Genomic DNA, 25375 nt, shown 5'->3' on the forward strand with positions numbered 1-25375 from the left:
CATGTGGGATATTCCCGGATCAGGGCACGAACCCGTGTTCCCTGCATCGGCAGGTGGACTCTCAACCACTATGCCACCAGGGAAGCCCTGCTTTAACTTTTAAAGTTTTTAAATAAAAATATTAAAGAAGAAATAGAAAATTAGAATATCTTAAAGAAACTGAGTCAGGGGAAAAAATCTTTTCACAAAAATAACTCTAGGCCATTTACAAAAATTAACTCAAAATTGATCAAAAATCTAAATGTGTGCTCCCATGCCTTGGCTATTGTAAATAGTGCTGCTATGAACTTTGGGGTGCATGTATCTTTTCGAACTAGAGTTTTCTCCCTATATATGCCCAGGAGTAGGATTGCAGAATCATATGGTAACTCTATTTTTAGTTTTTTAAGGAACCTCCATACAGTTCTCCATAGTGGCTGCAGTAATTTACATTCCCATCAACAGTGTAGAAGGGTTCCTTTTTCTCCACATCCTCTCCAGCATTTATTATTTGTAGATTTTTTAATTATGGCCATTCTGACTGGTATAAGTTGATAACTCATTGTAGTTTTGGTTTGCATTTCTCTAATAATTAGCGATATTGAGCATCTTTTCATGTGCCTGTTGCCCATCTGTATGTCCTCTTCGGAGAAATGTCTATTTAGGTCTTCTGCCCTTTTTTTGATTGGGTTGTTTGGTTTCTTTTTATATTAAGCTGTATGAGCTGTTTGTATATTTTGGAAATTAATCCCTTGTTTGTAGCATCATTTGTAAAAATTTTCTCCCAGTCTTTAGGTTGTTTTTTCATCGTTTATGGTTTCCTTTGCTGTGCAAAAACTTTTAAGTTTAACTAGGTCCCATTATGTTTATTTTTGTTTTTATTTCCATTACTCTAGGAGATGGATCCAAAAATATATTGCTGCAATTTATGTCAAAGAGTATTCTGCCTATGTTTTCCTCTAGGAGTTTTATAGTATCCAGTCTTACTTTAGGTCTTTAATCCATTTTGAGTTTATTTTTGTATATGGTGTTAGAGAATCGTCTAATTTCATTCTTTTATATGTAGCTGTCAAGTTTTCCCAGCACCACTTATTGAAGAGACTGTCTTTTCTCCATTGTATATTCTTGCCGCCTTTGTCATAGATTAATTGGCCGTAAGTGTGTGGTTTTATTTCTGTGCTTTCTATCCTTTTCCATTGATCGCTATGTCTGGTTTTGTGCCAGTACCATACACACTGGCACAAAACCAGTATCGATAACTGTAGCTTTGTACTATAGCCTGAAGTCAGGGAGTGTGATTCCTGAGCTCCATTCTTCTTTCTCAAGATTGTTTTAGCTATTTGGAGTGTTTTGTGTTTCCATACAAATTTAAAAATTTTTTATTCTGGTTCTGTGAAAAATGTCATTGGTAATTTGGTAGGGATTGCATTGAATCTGTAGATTGCGTTGGGGACTATGATCGTTTAAACAATATTGATTCTTCCACTCCAAGAACACGGTTTATTTGTCCATCTGTTTGTGCTGTCTTCAATTTCTTTCATCAGCATCTTATAGTTTTCAGAGTACAGGTCTTTTGTCTCCTTAGATAGGATTATTCCTAGGCATTTTATTCTTTTTGATGTGATGGTAAACAGGATTGTTTCCTTAAATTCCCTTTCTGATTTCTCTTTCTGTTAGTGTCTATAAATGCAACAGATTTCTGTATATTAATTTTGTATCCAGCAACTCTACCAAATTCATCGATGAGCTCTCGTAGTTTTCTGGTAGTGTCTCTAGGATTTTCTATGTATAGTATCATGTCATTTGCAAACAGTGACCATCTTACTTCTTCTTTTCCAACTTGGATTCCTTTTATTTCTTTTTCTTCTCTGATTACTGTGGCCAAGACTTCAAAAACTATGTTGAATAAAAGTGGTGAGAGTGGACATCCTTGCCTTGTTGCTGATCTTAGAGGAAATGCTTTAGCTTTTCACCATTGAGTATGATGTTAGCCCTGAGTTTGTCATATATGGCCTCTATTATGTTGAGATATGTTCCCTCTATGCCTACTTCCTAAAGAGTTTTTATCATAAATGGATGTTGAATTGTATCAAAAGCTTTTCCTGCATCGATTGAGATGATCACGTGGTTTTTATTCTTCAATTTGTTGATGTGGTGTATCAAATTGACTGATTTGTGGATATTGAAAAATCCTTGCATCCCTGGGATAAATCCCACTTGATCATAGTGTATGATCCTTTTAATGTATTGTTGCATTCAGTTTACTAGTATTTTGTTAAGGATTTCTGCATCTATGTTCATCATTTCATTGGCATGCAATTTCTTTTTTTGTGATACTTTGTCTGGTTTTGGTATCAGGGTGACGGTGACCTCATAGAATGAATTCAAAAGTGTTCCTTCCTCTGCAAGTTTTTGGAATAGTTTCAGAAGGTTAGGTGTTAATTCTTCTCTAAGTGTTGTTAGAATTCACCTGTGAAGCCATCTGGTCCTGGACTTTTGCTTATTGGGAGTTTTTAAATTACTGATTCAATTTTAGTACTGGTAATTGGTCTGTTCATATTTTCTATTGCTTCCTGGTTCAGTCTTGGGAGATTATACCATTCTAAGAATTTTATCATTTCTTCTAGGTTGTCTATTTTATTGGCATATAGTTGCTTGTAGTAGTCTCTTATGATCCTTTATATTTCTGTGGTGTCAGCTGTAAATTCTTCTTTTTCATATCTGATTTTATTGATTTGGACCCTCTATCCTTTTTTCTTTTTCTTAAAAATAAATTTATTTATTTTTTATTATTTTTTGGCTGCATTAGGTCTTTGTTGCTGCGTGTGGCTTTCTCTAGTCGCGGCGCAAGCGGGGGCTACTCTTCATTGTGGTGCGCAGGCTTCTCATTGTAGTGGCTTCTCTTGTTATGGAGCTTGGGCTCTAGGCACGTGGGCTTCAGTAGTTGTGGCTCGCAGGCTCTAGAGCGCAGGCTCAGTAGTAGTGGCACATGGGCTTAGCTGCTCCGCGACATGTGGGATCGTCCTGGACCAGGGCTCAAACCCGTGTTCCCTGCATTGGCAGGTAGATTCTTAACCACTGTGCCACCAGGGAAGCCCTATCCTTTTTTCTTGATGAATCTGGTTAGAAGTTTATCAATCTTGTCTATCTTTTCAAAGAACCAGCTTTTAGTTTCATTGATCTTTTCTATTGCTTTTTAGTCTCTATTTCATTTATTTCTGCTCTGATCTTTATGATTTCTTTCCTTCTACTAAATTTGGGTTTGTTTGTTCTTTCTCTAGTGGCTTTAGGCATAAGGTTAGGTTGCTTATTTGAGAGTTTTCTTGTTTCCTGAGGTTAACTTGTATTGCTATAAACTTCCCTCTTAGAACTCCTTTTGCTGCATCCCATAGGTTTTGGATCGTGTTTTCATTTTCATTTGTCTCTAGGTATTTTTTTATTTCCTCTTTGATTTCTTCAGTGATCCATTGGTTGTTTAGTAGCATATTGTTTAGTCGCCATGTGTTTGTGTTTTTTGTAGTTTTTTTTTTTGTGTGTGTGTGTGTGGTTGATTTCTAGCCTCATAGCATTGTGGTTGGAAAAGATGCTTGATATGATTTCAGTTTTCCTAAATTTATTGAGGCTTTATTTATGGCCCAGCATGTGATCTATCCTGGAGAATGTTCCATGCGCACTTGAAAAGAATGTGTATTCTGCTGCTTTCAGGTGAAATGCTCTATAAATATCAATTAAGCCCATCTGGTCTTATGTGTCATTTAAGGTCTGTGTTTCCTTATTGATTTTCTGTCTGGATGATCTGTCTATTGATGTAAGTGGGGTGTTAAAGTCCCCCGCTATTATTATGTTCAATTTCTCCTTTTTTTTTTTTTAATACTTATTTGGCTGCACTGGATCTTAGTTGAACCATGCAGGATCTTTGCTGTGGCCTGCAGGATCTTTAGTTGCAGTGTGCAAACTCTTAGTTGCCGCATATGGGATCTAGTTCCCTGAGCAGGGATCAAACCCAGGCCCCCTGCATTGGGAGTGCAGAGTCCTAGCCACTGGAATACCGAGGAAGTCCCCAGTTTCTCCTTTTACGTCTGTTAACATTTGCCTTATATATTGAGGTGTTCCTATGTTGGGTGCATATATATATTTACAATTGTTATATCTTCTTCTTGGATTGATCCTTTGATCTTTATGTAGAGTCGTTCTTTGTCTCTTGTGACAGTCTTTACTTTAAAGTCTCCTTTGTCTGATATAAGTATTACTTACTCCAGCTTTCTTTTGATTTCCATTTGTGTGGAATACCTTTTTCCATCTCCTCACTTTCAGTCTGTATTTGTCTCTAGATCTGAAGTGATTCTCTTGTAGGTAGCATATATATGGGTCCTGTTTTTGTATCCATTCAGCCAGCCTATGTCTTTTGGTTGGAGCATTTAGTTCATTTGTATTTAAGGTAATTATTGATATGTATGTTCTTATTATAACTTTGTTAATTGTTTTGGATTTGTTTTTGTAGGTCTTTCTTCTTTTGTTCTCTTCTCTTGTGATTTGATGACTATCTTTAGTGTTGTTTGAATTCATTTTTCTTTTTTGTGTGTATAACTATTGTAGATTTTTGTTTTGCCATTACCATGAGGTTTTTGTATAGCAGCCTGAATATATGTATGTATTTATGTGTATATATATATATATATACACACACACACGTGTGTGTGCGTGTGCACTTGTTTTAAGTTGCTGATCTCTTAATTTCAAATACATTTTAGATACCCTGCATTTGTACTCTCTTCCCCTCATGATTACTGTTTTTGATATTATATTTTACATCTACTTGTTTTGTATATCCCTTAACTGCAGATGGATATAGACGATTTTACTACTTTTGTCTAGTAACTTCTCTACTAGCTTTGTGTGTGGGTGATTTCCTACCTTTATTGTATGTTTGCCTTTACCCATGAGCTTTTCCATTTCGTAATTTTGTTTCTAGTTGTGGCCTTTTCTTTTCTGCCTAGAGAGGTTCCTTTAGCATTTGTTGTAAAGCTGGTTTGGTGGTGCTGAATTCTTTTAGTTTTTGCTTGTCTGTAAAGCTTTTGATTGCTCCATCAAATCTGAATGAGAGGGCTTCCCTGGTGGCACAGTGGTTAAGAATCTGCCTGCCAATGCAGGGGACACGGGTTCGAGCTCTGGCCCAGGAAGATCCCACATGCTGCGGAGAAACTGGGCCTGTGGACCACAACTACTGAGCCTGAGCTCTAGAGCCCGCAAGCCACAACTACTGAGCCCGCGTGCCACAACTACTGAGGCCTGCACACCTAGAGCCTGTGCTCCACAACAAGCGAGGCCACAACGAGAGGCCTGCGCACTGCCACAAAGAGTAGCCCCCGCTCACTGCAACTAGAGAAAGCCCGCGCACAGCACCGAAGACCCAACACAGCCAAAATTAAAGAAAGAAAGAAAGAAATTCATATATAAAAAAAAAACTGAATAGAGCCTTGCTGGGTAAAGTATTCTTGGTTGTAGGTTTTCCTCTTTTATCACTTTAAGTATACTGTGCCACTACCTTCTGGTCTGCAGTTTCTGCTGAAAAATCAGCTGATAGCCTTATGGGAGTTCTCTTGTATATTGTTTGTTGATTTTCCCTTGTTGCTTTCAATATTCTCTCTTTATCTTTAATTTTTGTCACTTTGATTATAATGAGTCTCAGTGTGTGCCTCTGTGGGTTAATCCTGTATGGGATTCTCTGCACTTCCTGGATTGGGTGACTGTTTCCTTTCCCGGGTTAAGGAAGTTTTCGGCTATTATCTCTTCAAATATTTTCTCAGGCCCTTTCTCTCTCTCTCCTCCTTCTGGGATCCCTATGATGTGAGTATTAGCATGCTTGATGTTGTCACATAGGTCTCTTAAACTGTCTTCATTTCTTTTCATTCCTTTTTCTTTTTTCTGTTCAGCAGCAGTGATTTCCACTCCTCTGTCTTCCAGCTCACTGATTCGTTCTTCTGTCTCACTTAGTCTACTACTGATTCTTTCTAGCATATTTTTCATTTCAGTTATTGTATTCTTGAATTCTGTTTTTTGTTCTTTATTTTTTCTAATTCTTTGTTAAAAACTTCTAATTTCTTACTCTGTGCCTCCATTCTCCTCCTGAGTTCCTTGATCATCTTTACAATCATTACTCTGAACGCTTTCTCAGATAGATTGCCTATCCCCATGTCACTTAGTTGTTCTTCTAGGGTTTTATCTTGTTCCTTCGTCTGAAACATATTCCTCTGTTGCCTCACTGTGTCTAAATTGCTATTTGTATTTTTATGTATGTGGTAGGTTAGTTAGGTTTGTCAAACTTGGAGAAGTGGCCCTCTGAAGGAGATGTCCTATGCATCCCAGGAGTGCACTCCCCTCTCATCACCCAAGGGCCAGGGGCCAACTGGTCCCAGAGTAGTGTCTGGCCTGCATTTGGATTCGGTCTGCAGGCTGCCAGACTGTAATTTTCTTGCTTCTGGTGTCTGCCCCCTGGTGGGTGAGGCTGTTCTAGAGGTTTGTGCAGGCTTCCTGGCAGGAAGGGTCAGTGCCTGCCCCCTGGTGGGTAGAGCTGGGTGTTGGCCCTCTGGTGGGCAGGGCCATTCTAGGGGCATGTCTAGACGCAGCTGTGAGCTCAGGAAGTCTTTAGGCAGCTTGTCTGCTTAGGGGTGGGGAATGTGTCCCCACCCAGTTAGTTGTTTGGCCCGAGGTGTCCCAGCACCGGAGCCTACAGGCTACTGGGTTGGGCCAAGTCTTGGTGCTATGACCCAAACAAGATGTCAGCCTTCAGGAGAGTTCATGCAGATGAATGCTCCCTGATACATCCACCTCCATTGTCTATGCTCCCAGGGTGAGCCATAACTGCACCCTACCTCTGCAGGATACCCTCCAAGACCAGAAGGTAGATCTGGCCCAGGCTTCTATGAAATTACTGCTTTTGCCCTTGGTCCTGGTGCATGTGAGATTTTGTGTGCTCCCTTTAAGAGTAAAGTCTCTATTTCCCCCAGTCCTGTGGAGCTTTTGCAATCAAGGCACACAGGCCTTCACACCAAATGCTCTGATGCCTCCCCTTCCCAGTGCTGGACTCTCAGGCTGGGGCCCTGACATGGTTCTCCCACAGGAGAACCTCTGTAATATAATTTTTCTCCAGTTTGTGGGTTGCCCACCTGTGGGGTATGAAATTTTATTATATCACATATCTGTTCCTCCTACTGGTCTCATTGTGGTTCCTTCTTTTATGTCTTTAGTTGTAGAAAATCTTTTCTGGCAGGTTTCAGACTTTTTCAACCATGGTTATTCTACAGATGGTTGTGATTTTGGTGTGTTAATGAGAGGAAGTGAGCTCAGGGTCTTTCTACTCCGTCATCTTGATCACTCTCCTCTGCCCTTGCCTCCTTTCAGTCTGTTCTCAACACAGCAGCCAGTGTGATAATATTAAATTGTACATAAGACCATGCCCCTGCTCAAAACTTTGATTTCCCATCTTATTCAGAATAAATGTGATCATCCTTGCTGTGATCCCGAAGGCTCTCATCTCCTAATACTGTCCCCCTAGTTCAGTCTACTCCTCCCCACTGTTCCTTGAACTCACCAGGCATGCTTCTACCTCAGGGCCTTTGCACCATTCCCTCTGCCTGGAATACTCCCTCACTATCTCTGTTTTTTACTCACAGGTCATCTTCTCAGTCAGGCCTCCCTGATCACCTGGTCTAAAATTACAGAGTCCCCTCTCTCCAAAATTTTAAACTTAATTCTTCCTTCCTTATTTTTTCTCTTTACCATTTATAACTATATAGCATACTATATATTGTATTTACTTATTTACCTTATTTATTGTCTTTCTCCCCACAAAAATGTAAGCTTCCATGAGTTCAGCGTTTTTGTCCATTTTGTTCACAGCTCTAATCTCAATGCCTAGAAAAGTAACTGGCATATAGAAAGTATTCAATCAGTATTTGTCAAATAAACAAAAGAACTGATGGACATGAAATAAACATGACTGATGACTTTGGAAACTGTCTTAATTCATTTGCTTCTTTCTAAGCATCTAACTAGGACAAAGGAGTACATGAAAATTAACGCTAGATGGCACAATATTACAAAGAAAGCAACCTAATCCTTTCCTCTGGACTGGAATTGCTTCAAGAAAAGCCTAAGTGTTGCCAAGTTTCCTCTGGCCTCCCCACACCCCAGCCTGCAGATGTCATGTTTTGCTGTAATAACTCAAATTTCACTGATTTATACCCCACCTGCATAAATGTTATTCTGCCCTGTTGAGGATTTCAGTGCTTCCATGTGTCAGTCCATGTTACCAAGTTCCTCCTCCCCAACCCTTGTAACCCCCCAACCCACCTGCAACTGAAGTCATTAATGCACTAGAGCCTTCAAGTTTCCAGAGCTGTGGGTGATCTGTGGTGAGAAAGAATCTGTCCCCTCTGGGTCACACTCTGTTGCAGGGGTAGGTGTCACAGATTTTGACCCCCAACCTCTTCTCTCCCCAGAACTCACCATTGGATCCATGGGTTCCAAGGGTTGGGGATGGATCTGAATGACAGCTACCATGGAGTCTTAAGAATCACCATTTCCCTGCACCAGTTAAAGGCTCTCTTACTGGGACAACTTTAGCACATCTTGACTACTCACTCCCTAAAGACTGGTTATCCCAGAAGGTGACTCAGTGCTCATGCCAAGAAGCTACTGTCACTAATCAGTCTTTGCCAGTTTATATTAGGTTGTGGTGACCAACTCATTGCGGTTTTCCAGGGACTTTCCCTGTTTTAATGCAGGAAGTTTCACGTTCTAGGAAATCCCTGACTCTGGGACAAACCAGGGCAGTTGACAACCCTACATTAATCCCAGATCTCACTCCACTCAAACTCAAACCAGAACTGTGTCACATCTGTGTAAAATTTTTAATGCACATATTTTGTTCTCCCCTCCCACCCACGTCATCAGTCACCACATTGGTCAATTCTATCTCCCTTTTGTCACCTATATTCATTTTCTCCTTTATATTCTCACTGCAAAAGTTAGTGGGAAACTACAGTAACCAAGACAAGACAGGACCACTGACCAGAGCCTTCAGGAATGAAGCTTTGGATCACACCACCTGGTACAGGTGCTGGCTCAGAGTAAAGGAAATATAGAATGAGTAGGGGAAGAAGGAAGTTACAAGTATCAACTACAAGCTCATGACCAGAGAGAAGAAAGGACTAATATCTAAACGCTAGTTTCTTTTTTGCTCACTGTATGTCTGTATATGTGTGTGTTTATGTATTTGTGTATATGCAAACTAATTTTTTCTTCCTTCGCAATGTAAGAATTAATGGCAGTGGTTAACTTTACAGTTTCATCTTTAGTGTACAGGATATTCAAGAGGGACTCTAACTGAACTTGAGGAGTAATTGACATCATTCAAAGATCAATAAAATGACATTTGCGACCTTTTCTTTTTGTGGAAAAGGTGAGAGTGCCTATTTCTACAAAGGACAGATGTGTCTTGTTAAAGAAAAGCTGAAATTTGTTATTGCTGTACAGGAAGTTGAAATACATGTAGAAAGTTGTGTATGGATATTGAATAGGTAAAGCGATGAGCTGTCCCAGTTATTACACCATTGTCTCTCAGTTCAAACCCACACTTTTATACTCTGCTTTGTGATGCTAGGTTGGGACTATGAGAACTATATTTCTACTTTGCCACTTGACTTCCTGCAAGGAAGAGGAGGGAGAAAGGATGCACTCCTTTCCTGACAAGTGGTTATCAATTACAGTATTCAGCTTTGGGGGGGGGCACTCCTAGAACCAGCCTCACATGTCTAATCAAAGATATCAGCAATAGTCAGCTATTGAGACCACCTCGGAGGTCTCAGGATCCTCTCCTTCAAGCTTCCTTTTGTCCCCCCAACCCCAGGAGTGACAGCTTCATCATACAGTTCCTATCTCTGGGTTAGCTCAGTAGCCCCTTTTTTGCCTTTTCAGTTCTCCAAAACTGCTTAACTAATTCCTTATATTAAATTCTCTCTGTTGAAATGCCAAGTGTGTTTTCTGTTGTTGTGACTACATCCTGACTGATACAGTCACCTGCCAAGTAAAGAACACAACCACCTGAAGTGCTAGCTAGAAACAAAGGAAATATGGAATAAGAAGTAAAACAGGGAAGTGATAAATATCAACTATGACCTTGTGACTTTATACAGCAATAAGGATGATAGCACTAATGCATATTTTTGTTATGTACCTACTAACCAATGATTTCTACTTTTCCCCCTTCCCCTTCTCCTGCAGTTTTGTATGGAGTGTTGGTGGAACTTAATTTACAATCTAGTTCATAGGTCACCAGGTCACAAAAAGTCACATCTGGAGCTGCTGGAGAGGAGTGAGGCTCACCAGTAGATCCTGAACATGAGAAGGAGACAATGACTAATGGGACTTTGAGTCTCTCTTCTCGTCTGGGGAGAAAGGGAGAGTGTCATTGTATGACAGGCAGAAGTATGAAGGTATTAAACATGGGCAGAAGGGTGAACTTAAATGCTAAGTAGCAAAAGAGCTGGCTATTTAGATTCTGAACGTGCTTGTCCTCAAATCCATTCTTTGCCCTTCTGCTGCACTGCTCTGGACTGCAGGGGGCTGACCTCTGTTAACTGTGATACCCAAACTCACTATCAGCTGATTTCTGAAAGACTGGAAGACAGGGAGGGAAGGAATACACCAGGACATTTCTCTCCTCTCTCTTCTAACTCAGGCACTTCTTTGGCAGGGACTGCACCTCCTTAGTGGACCCAGCTCCCACTAGACAGATCCTTAGAGGTCCTGGTCTCCAACAGATGACACGCAGCTCTGGGATTCAGTAACACAGTTTTTCATTTATGTCTCTCCATGCTACAAGCTGTGGCTCTTCTGCTTAACTTTCTCAGTTAGGCTCTCAGCTCTTCTATCACCTGGTAACCACTTCCATGCATTACATTTTCTCTGTTGTAAATACTAGAAGTGGGTGCTATTTTTCTTGTTGTCCCTGTCCCTGACAGCTAATCCCACTCCAGATCCACCGTAATACTAAGTCAATATTCTGCAATGCTCCAACTTCTGGGTATTTAGGTACAAATATACCTACCCACTTACAAAATTAGGGTTTTTTTTGTTGTTGTTTGTAGTTGTTGTTGTTTTTTATAAACTTATTTACTTTTGGCTGCATTGGGTCTTCATTGCGGTGCGTGGGCTTCTCATTGCGTTGGCTTCTCTTGTTGCAGAGCACGGACTCTAGGCGGGTGGACTTCAGTAGTTGTGGCACGCGGGCTCAGTAGTTGTGGCTCACGGGCTCTAGAGCGCAGGCTCAGTAGTTGTGGCGGACGGGCTTAGTTGCTCCGCAGCATGTGGGATCTTCCTGGACCAGGGCTCGAACCCGTGTCCCCAGAGTTGGCAGGTGGATTCTTAACCACTGCGCCACCAGGGAAGTCCCACAAAATGAGGTTTGTAGTAGGTTATTTATTGCAGTGTTGTTTGCAATGCCAAAAAAGAGAAACAAACCCCATTTCCTATAGGGAACTGGTTAAACAAACATTGGGACAACCACAGAGCTGTAAATATACCAATGTATATTATTCAGTGAAGAAAGCAGAGCACATAACAGTTTAAATAGTATGTTATCTTTCGTGTAAGAAGGAGAAGAATAAGAATATGTTTGTACTTACATAAAGAAACACCAAAAAATACACACAAGGAAAATAATAAAACCAGTTACTAATGGGGGTGGGGCAAGGAAGAACAAGGCAGACAGAGACAGGAGGGAGAATTTTCAATATATACTCTTTATGCTGTTTTAGTTTTTGAGCCACAAAGATGCATTACCTATTGAAAAAGTAATAAAAATTATTAAAATGCATAAAAAGGAAAAAACTGCAACCTAGTCACTAAATGATAAACATAACCAATATCAAAACACTTTATATAAAATTATAGGAAAGTGAAAGATGAGAAAAGACTACATATTGTATAATTTCAACTACTTTGCATTCTGGAAAAAGGCAAAACTATGGAGACAAGAAAAAGATCAGTGGTTGTCAGGGTCTGGGAGGGAGGGATGAATAGGTGGAGCCCAGAGGATGTTTAGGGCAGTGAAAATACTCTGGATGATATAATAATGATGGATACATGTCATTATACATTTGTCCAAACCCACAGAATGTACACCAAGAGTGAAGCCTGAGGTAATCTATGGACTTTGGGGGATTATGATGTGTCAGTGTAGGTTTATCCTTGATAACAAAGGTACCATTCTGGTGAGTGATGTTGATCATGGTGGAAGCTGTGCATATGTTGGGGTAGGGAGTGCAGGCACACCTCAGAGATGTTGTGGGTTCAGATCCAGACCACTGCAATAAAGCAAATATCGCAATGAAGCAAGTCACATGAATTTTTTTATTTTCCCATTGCATAGAAGAGTCATGTTTACTCTATACTGTAGTCTATTAAGTGTGTGATAGCATTATGTCTAAAAAAACAATGTACATACCTTGATTTAAAAATACATTATTGAGGGCTTCCCTGGTGGTGCAGTGGTTGAGAGTCCGCCTGCCGATGCAGGGGACACGGGTTCGTGTCCCAGTCCGGGAGGATCCCACATGCCGTGGAGTGGCTGGGCCCGTGAGCCATGGCCGCTGAGCCTGCGCGTCCGGAGCCTGTGCTCCGCAACGGGAGAGGCCACAACAGTGAGAGGCCCGCATACCGCAAAAAAAAAATAATAAAAATACATTATTGCTAAAGAAAAATTGCTAACCATCATCTGAGCCTTCAGCGAGTCGTAATCTTTTTGCTGGTGGAGGGTCTTGCCTCAGTGTTGATGGCTGCTGACTGATCGAGGTGATGGTTGCTGAAGGTTGGGGTGGCAATTTCTTAAAATAAGACAACAGTGACGTTTGTCACATCAATTGACTTTTCCTTTGATGAACAATTTCTCTATAGGCTGCAATGCTGTTTGATAGCATTTTACCCACAGTAGAACTTCTTTCAAAATTGGAGCCAATTCTCTCAAACCCTGCTGCTGTCAATTAAGCTTATGTAATATTCTAAATCCTTTGTTGTCTTTCAACCATCATCACAACATCATTACCAGAAGTAGATTCCATCTCAAGAAGCCAATTTCTTTGCTCATCCATAAGAAGCAACTCCTCATCCATTAAAGTTTTATCATGAGATTGCAGCAATTCAGTCACATCCTCAGGCTGCACTTCTACTTCCAGTTCTCTTCCTATTTCCACCACCTCTGCAGTTTCTTCCTCCACTGAAGTCTGAACCCCTCAAAATCATCCATGAGTGTTGGAATCAACTTCTTCCAGACTCCTGTTCATGTTGATATTTTGACCGGTTCCCGTGAATCATGAATGTTTTTAATGGCATCTAGAATGGTGAATCCTTTCAAGAAGGTTTTCAATTTACTTTTCCAGATCCATCAGAGGAATATCCATCTATAGCAGCTACAGCCTTATGAAATGTATTTCTTAAATAACAAGACTTAAAAGTTGAAATTACTCTTTAACCATGGGCTGCAGAGTGGAAGTTGTGTTAGCAGGCATGAAAACAACATTAATCTCATTGTACATCTCCATCAGAGCTCTTGGGTGACCAGGTGCACTGCCGATGAGCAGTAATATTTTTAAAGGAATGCTTTTTTCTGAGCAGTAGGTCTCAACCATGGGGTTAAAATATTTAGTAACCCATGTTGTAAACAGATGTGCTGTCATCTGGTATTTGTTGTTTCACTTATACAGCACAGGCAGAGTAGATCTAGCAGAATTCCGGGAGGCCCCATGATTTTCAAAATGGTAAATGAGCACTGGCTTCAACTTCAAGTCACCAGCTGCAGTAGCCCCTAACATGAGAGTCAGTCTGTCCTTTGAAGCTTTGAAGCCAGGCATTGACTTCTCCACTCTAGCTATTAAAGTCCTAGATGGCATCTTCTTCCAATATAAGGCTGTTTTGTCGACACTGAAAATCTGTTGCTTAGTGTAGCCACGTTCATTAATTATCTTAGCTAGATCTTCTGGAAAACTTGCTGCAAGCAGCTTCTATGTCAACACTTGCTGCTTCACCTTGTACTTTTATGTTATAGTGATGGCTTCTTTCCTTAAATCTCATGAACCGGCCTCTGCTAGCTTCAAACTTTTCTTCTGTAGCTTCCTCACCTCTCAGCCTTCATTGAATTGAAAAGTTAGGGCCTTACTCTGGATTAGGCTTTGGCTTAAGGGAATGTTATGGCTGGTTCAATCTTCTATCCAGACCACTAAAACTTTCTCCACATCAACAATAAGGCTGTTTCACTTTCTTAGCGTTTGTGTGTTCACTGGAATAGCACTTTTAATTTCCTTCAAGAACACTTCCTTTGCATTCACAACTTGGCCAACTGGTGCAGGAGGCCTAGCTTTTGGCCCATCTTGGTTTCAATGTGCCTTCCTCACTAAGCTTAATCATTTCTTGTTTTTGATTTAAAGTAAGAGGTGTGCAACCCTTCCTTTTACTTGAACACTTAGAGACTACTGTGAAGTTATTAACTGGCCGAATTTCAATATTATTGTGTCTCAGGGAATAGGGAGGCCTGAGGAGAGGGAGAGAGATGGGGGAACAGCCAGTCGGCGGAGCAGTCAGAATACACACAGCATTTATCAATTAAGTTCACCATCATATATGGGCATGGTTAATGGCTCCCCCAAATAAATATTACACAATACTAACATCAAGGATCACTGATCACAGATCACCACAACAAATGTAATAATAATGAAAAAGTTTGAAATATTGCGAAAATTACCAAAATTGACACAGAGATATTAGGTGAACAAATGCTGTTGGAAAAAATGGCACCAACAGACTTGCTTGATGCAGGGTTGCCATAGACCTTCAATTGTAAAAGAACACAGTATCTGCAAGCACTATAAAGCAAAGCACAATAAAACAAGTATGCCTGTATAGGGGAACTCTCTGTACCTTCTTCTTAATTTTATCATAAACCTAAAACTGCTCTTTAAAATTCTTAAAAAAATTAGAGGAAAGGTGAAAGCCAAGGGAGGGAGAGAGAAAGAGAGCAAATACGTGGAGAGCTACAGTCCTCATTTACACAAATGGTAAAGAAGCCATAGTGGATATGTTAACTCCCTTCCTCCATCAATTCAAGCTTTGGTTGCCTTTGGCTAGTGTAAGTCAGTTAAAGTTCTTTGCCTAGTCAACTGACCCTTAGACACCTTTGATTCCTGAGGTGTCTAAGCCTGCCTTGTTTTTTGTTAAACTTAATAACTGGGCATGTAAAAGAAAGCATCCAGACGCCACTAGCTTTATAACAGTAACCCTAATACTATAACCCTAATACAGTAACCCTTTGATAATCAGGGCCAATCACACCAACCAATACTAGAAGCCTTACTTCTCTAGCTGTGAACTGAGTTTCTTGACTGATCACAATGTTTTATGAAACACAACAATGGTACCAAAAAAAAGCATTCAGTGATTCCATGGATTATATCAATGGTAGAATTACGACAAACAGAAATGGCAAATAACGCAGATTAAGTGTCAGTATTGATGATTAAAAAATGTTTCCCCCAAGGCTTCCAGATAAAGATGGCAGATTGAGTATAATAATTCAATTTCACTTCCTCTGAAACTCCACTGAAAGTACGGTAAAGGGATTTTTTTTTTTTAACTCATAAACCTATAAATCCAGAGAGAAGAGAAGAAGAGACAATAGCAACAAAATATTAAGGCTGGAATGTGGAAAAGTGACTTAGGATATAGTGGGGAAAGCCAAGAACTAAATTGATGTATATCACAGAATCTTCCAAAGGCTCAGGAACTAAGTGGACTTTTGGAAGTGGGGGGAGGGGGGCAGGGTAAGAAGGGATATTAAATAAGGACTGATAGAATGCAGTTTTAAAATACATTCCCAATCTCCCAATTCCTCCCACCCCCCTTCCCCCTTGGTATCCGTACATTTGTTCCCTACGTCTGTGTCTCTATTTCTGCTTTGCAAATAAGATCATCTATAACATTTTTCTAGATTCCACATATATGCGTTAATACACGATATTTGTTTTTCTCTTTCTGACTTACTTCACTCTGTATGACACTCTCTAGGTCCATCCACGTCTATACAAATGACCCAATTTCGTTCCCTTTTATGGCTGAGATACATATACACTATTGATACTATGTATAAAATAGGTAATGAGAACATACTGTATAGCACTGGGAACTCTTCTTAATGCACTGTGGTGACCTAAATGGGAAGGAAATCCAAAAAAGAGGGGATATATTTATATGTATAGCTGATTCATTTTGCTGTACAATAGAAACTAACACAACATTGTAAAGCAACTACACTCCAATAAAAATTAATTTAAAAAAATAAAGTACATTCCCCACCCCTTGAGTGTGGGCTGAGCTTAGCGACTTTCTTCTAAAGACTAGGGTATGGGAAGAGAGACACAGGTAACGAGAGAACCCAGAGACACCACCTTAGCCACGTGAGCACTCAAGTTTAAGATCACCAGTCACAAGTCATGTTGGTGTCATGTTCTCCTGATACGATGCAGTGAAAAGGGCAGTTCATCTGTGGCATTCTTCCCCCAAATCCATATTCCTGATGTAATCATGACAAACCCAAACATCAGGCAAACCCAAATAGAGGGGCAGCCTACAACACCCGACCTGTACTCTTCAAAATTGCCAAGGTCACAAAAGACAAGGAAAGACCAAACAACTGTCACAGCTTGGAGACTAAGAGATCATGATGATTGAATGCAGTGTAATATCCTGAAACAGAGAAGGGCATCAGTGAAAAAACTGGTAAACTCCAAATAAAGTCTGTGGTTTTGTCAACAGTATTGTACTCATGTTAATTTCTTAGTTTTGGTAAATGCAGCTTGATTATGGAAGATGTTACCTTTTGGGGAAGCTTGGGGAAGTGTGTACAGGTACTCCGTACTATCTTTGCAACTTTTTTGTAAATCTAAAATTTCAAAATAAAAAGATATAAAAATATAAAATGGAGAAAAGGAGATAAAGCTCTACTTCCCCTCCCTCATGGCATTAACTCTTCCTGCAGAAGACTGGAACTGGTAACTGCAGAATGACTGAACAGCTGTGGTGCAGGTACCCTACTGGGAAACAGGAGCAGGACCTAAACTGTGCACACTGAATGATAAGACCCAATGCCAGCCTTAGAACTGAGTGCCTGGGCCCCCCACTTGTTAGAGAGCCCTATGAATCAGAGAGATGAGAGAATAAATTCATGAAAGAACACATGGGTATCGTTATCAATCAAGGCCCAGCACCCAGTGCTGGCACAGTGCAATCTATAACCTTAAGTATGTCCCTTTTGTGACACTAACTTCATTTGAAGATGCGTCTCCCCATCGCTTGCTCTTGTCCTCCTTTCTCCTCTAAATAAAAGGTGACTGTCCCTGAATGCTGTATAGGAGTGTGGGTTGTGCTTCTGCTGTCAAACACAGACTTTGCTACAGAAGGAATATGAACAGCAGAAGCACTTCGGTAAGAGAAATTACAAATTAATTAGTTTGACAACCTTTCTTTCTGAGAGCACGGATGAAACAGATACTTGCATATTAAAGTCTCAAGAGTGTCGGATGTCCATCTTTTTTAATTTCACTTCAAATTCTAGCTGGAGTATCCAGTGATATGCACTAATTAGCATACTATTCAATACCATTATACACAGCAACTGAGAAACATTTTGTAATATTAAATAATTCATATTACTCTTAAGTCTGTGTGTATATATGTCTAGATATAACAAGTGTGAAGCAAGCTATGTATTTCACACTGACAGATGGATACTAATTCTAGAATTGTAATTTGTTTTAGTTTTATAAAATGGTTAATATGATTTAAACAAAACGTTAAGTTTGAATTACCAGATAAGCAATAATGAGAGATGGAGCATGAGACGACTTCTCAGTTTTCTCCCTCAATGAGTCATGGTTTCCTTAGGCAAGGTTTGCACAACAGGTAACACTTATCCAATGCTTCTTACACCAGAGGCAATTTCCTCCCTTGCCTCACCTGGGGGGCAGGCATTTGGCAATATCTGGAGACATTTTTGATCGCCATGACTCAGGGCTGGGGTGCTACTGGCATCTGGTAGATAGAGGCCAGGGATGCTACTAAACATCTTACAATGCACAGGGCAGCCCCCCAGAGCAAAATAATCCATTCCAAAATGTTAATAGTGCCACAGCTGAGAAGTCTGTTTTAGATAAATCTAGGAGCTTGGGGTTCTCTAAGCTTTGATGTCTCTCATATACTACTATTCCACTTGTCAAGACCCCACTCTTCCCTAATTTAGCTTAACCTGACATTCATATAAAATACTTGGCGAAGTATGTGGATTCACATACTAATATAATTTACCAAATCACAGCATCAGTCTCTGAATTTGGTTTTCAGTTACCTCAGCCCTATGACTACAAGCAATAAGAGATTTTTACAACACTATCCCATAAAGGCTTTTGAGTTTTACTCTATTAAGGCAACACTTTTGCAATTTGAGTATGTCACCTGCTTGCTTTAAATTACCCCATGCGATTAAAGGCACCCATCATGGTTTAATCACACCTGTTCCCCTTTAAATTGAACTATGGCAACAGCTATCTGATTCCCCAGAGCTTCCTCCTCAGCGCCTACATAGTTCCATATAATCATACAAAATAACTTGATTGGCTATTTTTCCATTGCATACGGAATGCCACTTTACCATCATGGAATATGAAAGAAAGTCTCTGCATTTTGTCTGACCTCTATGTAATAACCGTTTCCCTGAGGACGTGTTGCCTGCAGCCCACTGTCTGGAACCACTAGATAGTAAGCTCCATGGAGCCAGGGACCAAGCCTATCTTATTAATCACTGTATTCCCAGCACCCAGGCTGTACTTGGCACATAGCAGGCACCCAGTTAATATTTGTTGAATTAATTAGTAAAGTCAAATGTCAATTCCTCTAAGAAACTTTTTTATTAAAGTGCTTATTACATATGTTTCTTCATCTGCTTTTCCTCCTCAGCTAAGTCTCTCAAGACAGAGACCTAATAACAAAGATACTTAGTAACCTAGTTACCAAGGTACAGGAAAGACCTTTCAAACAACTCATACAATAAAACCAACATCCCTGCTACCATCGTCAAAAGAGACAGTGTGAAAGAACTGAGAGCTTAAGAACTTATAGGCTCTTCACATAGGGAAGTAAAACTGTGGAAAGGCTGAATAGCTTACGTTTCTAAGTACACGCAGTACTGGTCTCCAAGAGATAACCAAACTGCTTTCACTCCTATCCTCCCCAAAAATGCCCTCTTGAAACGGCCTGAATTTTTTTTTTACATCCTAATAATGAAAGAAATTCTTCCAAATTTAAATTCATTTGAACAGGCATTCTTCTTTAAAATAACAATTATATCTGAAAATGTTAAGAGGTTGGCTATTAATAATCCATGTACTCATTAGGGCAAATCACTACAGTGAAGTTACTTTTTTTCTAATATCAGAGACTCTCCAAAACAGGAATGTAGGTAATTTTGGTGCAAAGAGAGCTTTGACAGGAGAAGATAGGCTTGAATGGACTGGGGCAACGTGGTAACTAGGGTAGTTAGCACCAAGCACTATGAAGTAGAAGAGAAGCAGATAAGAGAAGTGAAAGGATGCTGAAGACAATATACACCAATTTACAAACTGCCTAAGATCACTTCAAGACTTAGAGAACATAGGTCTTCCCTGGTGGCGCAGGGGTTAAGAATCCGCCTGCCAATGCTGGGGACACGGATTTGAGCCCTGATCCGGGACGATCCCACATGCTGTGGGGCAACTAAGCCCGTGCGCCACAACTACTGAGCCTGCGAGCCACAACTACTGAAGCCCAGGCGCCTAGAGCCCGTGCTCCGCAACAAAGAGAAGCCACTGCAATGAGAAGCCCGCGCACCACAACAAAGAGTAGCCCCCGCTCACCGCAACTAGAGAAAAAGCCCGTGCGCAGCAACGAAGACCCAACGCAGCCAAAAATAAATAAATAAATAAATTTATTTTTTAAAAAAAGACTTAGAGAACATCTTCGGCTCTTGTTTCTGCACTTCACTTGCTCTCTGGTTAGTACTGTGGTTCACCTGCTTCTAAATTAAGGATTACATGATGGATTCTGGGAGGAGGCTTCTTCTGAACATGAAGTCCACTAAATACCACCACTGTGCTGCTCACTTTCCTTGCAGCCACAAAATTGTGCATGCCCAATGCCCCTGTTAGTACTGTGGAGGCAACAATTAACTTTCTGCCACTTTGGAAGGTCTAGAGCTCTCAAAAAAGTCTTGTGATGATTTCATCACCTGACTAAATTACCTGACACAGAGCTAAGAATGATTCAATGACTGCTTACAGAGTATAAAAACTGATTAATTCCACTCAAGGGGAAAAAAATCACTGACAAAACCAAACACTTTTACTAATTACTGTACTGCCACTCCATAAACACATGGTAGCTTTTATAGTAAAAAAAGATAGTTCCACTATGCTGAATTACAATCCCTTAGTTGAATGCTAAGCATAATTTAATTTTATTAATTTTGAGGGGATTTGTATAAAATCACTCCTTAATTTTATGAAATGCAGATTACAATACAGACTGTTTGCCATGATTTAATGCATAGCTTGTTTTTTTATTTTCTTTTCAGTCTATGTATATTTCATTAATAAATAATAAAAATAGAACCAAACACAGCAGTAGTTCTCAGCTTACCTTCTTCCAGTAGAAAAAGTTTCCATTTCTCCATGGATAAACCAATGTTTACGGAAAGTGTGACAAAAAGTCACTTTGTTTTTATATTTAAAAAAAAAAATCCTAGGGGTGGAGCCCCTCATGGCGCAGCTGTGTGGGCTGAGGCGGTACTGGGCACTCCTCACCCTGCTGGCATCGCTGCTCCTCTCCCGCTGAGGCGGCCGACGGAGAATGTGGCGTTCATGGAAGCAAGGGCATCTACTAAGAGTGAGGTGTTTCTCCAGCCACACACAGCTGCACAGACTTTTGCCGAGTTTCGAAGAGTGTGGGGAAATGCCGGGCCTCCATCCCTAAGTGGTGGTACAATGTCACTGACGGATCCTGCCAGCAGTTTGTGTACGGAGGCTGTGGAGGGAATGACAATAATTCCATGACCAAGGAGGAGTGTCTTGCAAAGTGTGCTGGTGTCACAGTAAACACCATCGATGACCTGTCCAGGAATGGAGCAGATTCCTCTGTCCCAAGTGTTCCCGGAAGGCAGGATTCTGATGACCTGTCCAGTGATATGTTCAACTGTGAAGAACACTGCACTGCCCAGGCCGTTCCTGGGGCTTGCCGTGCATCCTTCCCACGCTGGTACTTTAATGCCGAGAAGAACTCTTGTGATAACTTCACCTACGGCGGATGCCGGGGCAATGAAAACAGCTACCCCTCCAAGGAGGAGTGCGTGCAGCGCCGCTTCGGCAAGCAGTTGTGTCCTGCCCTGGCCTGCACTAAAGCGGTGGTCCTGGCAGGGCTGTTCGTGATGGTCCTGACGCTCTTGCTGGGAGCCTCCGTGGTCTGCCTGATCAGGGTGGCGCGGAGGAACCAGGAGCGCGCCCCCCGGACTGTGCGGAGCTCTGGGGACGACAAAGAGCCGCTGGTGAAGAACACTTACGTCCTGTGAATGCCCTGCCGCCAAGGGGCTGCCCTCCTCAATCCCCCGTTAATGAAGAGAATCTGGGAAGGGAGGGGAGACAAGTGTTGAACGCATCTGTGCTTTTTCAAATAGAGTGATTGGTTTGTATTTGCGCGATCATTAGGGCTTTTGGTCTGTTTGTTAATCCAGAAGGTAAGAGGGCTGCTCCCTGGTCTCCCGGGATGGGTTTGCTTTGGAAATTCTCTTAGTGAAGGGCTGTGCACGTTGCAAATGGTCTTAGCCCTAGATCGGAGTCGGTTCCTCTTCGATTTATTTCTTTGCTCCACGTATAGTTTTCTTAGCTTATGTTGAATCCTATTGTCTCCTTTCCGATCACAAAAGTAATGTTTAATAGTTTCCTTTGTTTGTTTTCTGTTTTGTTTTGTTTTTTAAAGTAAGCAGAAACATGTTTTTTTAATTAGGATTCTGAAAGGAAGAAGTAAAATGTACAAGTTTAATAAAAATGGCCTTCCCTTAAAAAAAAAAAATCCTAAAAGTGGAAGGGAAAAGCAATCATTAGTTTACTTCCTATATATGGTTTGACTAACTTTTAGTAACCACAACCCCTATGTTCAGTACAGATTAGAAGAAACCTTATATTCAGACCATTTTAACTCTTCAGGGTATATGGATTCTATCAGGAATAAACTTTTAATTTTTCTTTTAATTGAAACAGTATTTACTATTAAAAAATCACATGGCACTGAGAAGCAGAAAAGAAGATTTGAATAAATGGAGAGAGATATACTTGTGGATCAGAAAACTGGCCCTTCAGCCATCCATGCACTACGGACTTCTGCCAGGTGGTTAGCTTCCCTAAGCCTGTCATGAAATACCGACAGATTTCCTGCTTCCCTCAACTAGTCAACTGGTATCTTTGGATTTTCTCTTTCAATCTAATCCACCTGCCATCATCTCCCTGCCTTTTGAATTGTATACATCACTTTATCCCTTGAGTTTCCTTTGCCTAAAAAGAACCCTTTCTTCACCATTTTCTGTTCTTGGTAAGATGCAGCACTTTTTCCCCAGATCACACCAGCCCAAGAGTAAAGTATTAAGTCTCCCAAATCCGTATGTCTCTGACTCTGATTCGGACTCTACCAGCACTTCAAGAGCTCCAGCTTCCCTGCCACAGCTTTGGGTGCCCCAACGGCTGCCTCATGGAGGCTCTACAGAAAAATCCTCTTGATTACCCACTTGGTTGGCGCCATTTGCTCTTCTGCTGCTGCTGTTTCCTGGCGTTGCTAATGAACAAAACAGCAGCCATGCTGCCGTGGCCACCGACGGTACTATAGCTAGCTACTGGGACCCACCAACAGGTACCAGTCCTGATGGAACCTGCCGATGTCTGTGCCATGGGTCCTGTCCTCTGACACTTCCCAAGCCTTGCAACTGATGCTATTGACACTTTCTGTTCTCAGTGTTACAGCCACTATAATTCCTACACCATTTTCCACTTTAGCTACCATGCTCTATCATTCTGAGTCTGAGAGTTGGGCTGTAGAACTAAATGCATAAGCCATTTAGATCATCTGTCCACTACAATGCTGGCCAAATGTCCTTCAATCAAACATAGGCTCCTGAAAAATCTTCCCTAGTTTAAAAAATTAAGCATTTATTTATTCTGCCTTTTTAGGAAAAACTTAATTCATCTCCAGTTGATAAAGGAAAGTTCCTCTTTATTGAAGAATGCTAGATAGTGATAATAAATGTAGAAAGAATGGGAGAATCAGAAAATCACTATTTGGCACCCCTTCCCCTCAATGAAATAATTGATTCAAGCAACAACCATCAGTGGATGTCAAAAAAGATAAATAAATAAAACAAATATGGCAAAATGCTAGCACTTACTGAATTAAGTGGTGGGTAAATTCTTTTAATCTTCTGAAAAAATTTTTTTCAATAAAAAGTTGGGGCAGGGTCAAGTCTCCCTTAAGGTGAGGTCTTTCTCATGAGGACTGGTGTTCCTTTATGTAAATGGAACCCTGGAGTCACCTACCCATGCCAGAAGCCAGATATACTGACTTGTGAGGTGAGCACAGCTTCAGCCTGAGCTGAGAGCCCTGCTACACTTCAGTCATAGTGCCTTCCTGATGCCTTCCTCTTTCTGACCCTCTCAGCTCTGTTTCCTCCCATCTGTCTTAAGGACAACCCTTGAAAACAAATATGAGTTTACAATTGCATAGTCACAACAGGGAGCAAACCAGAACCATCTGGGGAGCTTTTCAAAAGATACACACCCAGAGCCTGACCTATAGATATTTCCATTCTTGGGTGGGCCTTGGGCACATGATCTTGAAAAAGTCTCCAGATAACTCTGATATACCTCTCTGAAAGAGAGCTGTTTCTCTGAAACTATACTTGGGCTTTTTCCTGAAGAATCTATACAAACATCCCTGACTTACAATGGTTCAACTTAACAATTTTTTGACTTTACAATGGCATGGGGCTTCCCTGGTGGCGCAGTGGTTGAGAGTCCGCCTGCCGATGCAGGGGACACAGGTTCGTGCCCCGGTCCGGGAAGATCCCACATGCCGCGGAGCGGCTGGGCCCGTGAGCCATGGCCGCTGAGCCTGCGCGTCCGGAGCCTGTTGCTCTGCAACGGGAGAGGCCACAGCAGTGAGAGGCCCGTGTACCGCAAAAAAAAAAAAAAAAAAAAGAGTTACAATGGCATGAAAATATGCATTTAGAAGAAACTGTACTTTGAATTGCGAATTTTGATCTTTTCCCAGGCTAGCGATCGCACTCTCTCTTGATGCTGGGCAGCCACAGCCCCCAGTCAGCCACACAATCACAAGGGGAAACAATTGATACACTTAAAACCATTCTGTACCCAGACAACCATACTGTTTTTTACTGTCAGTACAGTATTCAATAGATCGCATGAGACAGTCAACACTGTATTATAAAATAGCTTTGTGTGAGGTGATTTAGCCCAACTGTAGGCTAATGTAAGTGTTCTGAGCACGTTTAAGGTAGGCTGGGCTAGGCTATGGTGTTCAGTAGGATAGATGTACTAAACGCATTTTCAACTTACAATATTTTCAACTTATGATTTCAACTTAGGTTTATTGGAACATAACCCCATCATAAGTTGAGGAAGATCTGTATACATAAGAAAGGATGGGGGCAGATTTAGAAACTGAAAAGATAAATATCAACTTAGGAAACTGAAAAAAATTCAAATTGTTGGTATGGTAGTTATTAATGCTGCTCACTGATGTCTAATTCTCTCTTTCCTAAACCCAGAAAACTGCACTTTCCCCTGCTTGTTTGAAGTTGGACCTAGCTGTGCTACTGGCTTTGGCCAATGAAATATAAGCATCAGTGCATGTGTCACTTCCAAGCAGAAGGCTTCAAGAGACAGCGCACAAGTCACCATATCCCCTTTTCCCTCCCTTGGTGATGGTGGAAGCACATGTTAAGATGTGCTGAGATCCCTGGGTGACTATGATGAAAAAGCCTCTGTCATCCCAGGACATGAAATGGGAGTAAGAAATAAAGATTTTTGTGGAAAATCATGGAAATATGGAAGTTGTTCATTAATGCAGCATAATCTACTCTATCTGGACTGATAAACTGGCAAACCTTCTTTCACGGAGCCAAAGCAATTTAAAGAGAATCAGTTCTGTCTTCATCAATGACTAAAAATTTACAGAGACGGTGTTGATAGAGGGAAAC

General features: G+C 40.9%; 1 pseudogene across 1 annotated transcript; it reads left to right on the forward strand.

Annotated features, from left to right (window-relative positions):
• The first annotated feature begins 20877 nt into the window (after window positions 1–20877).
• Window positions 20878–21682, forward strand: LOC309823807 (kunitz-type protease inhibitor 2-like; annotated as a pseudogene). The gene is made up of 2 exons: window positions 20878–20969; window positions 21021–21682. The product of its transcript is annotated as a kunitz-type protease inhibitor 2-like (transcript).
• The last annotated feature ends 3693 nt before the right edge of the window (window positions 21683–25375 follow it).

This window comes from Grampus griseus (assembly GCF_964374135.1).
Source record: "Grampus griseus genome assembly, chromosome: 6".
Lineage (NCBI taxonomy): Eukaryota > Metazoa > Chordata > Mammalia > Artiodactyla > Delphinidae > Grampus > Grampus griseus.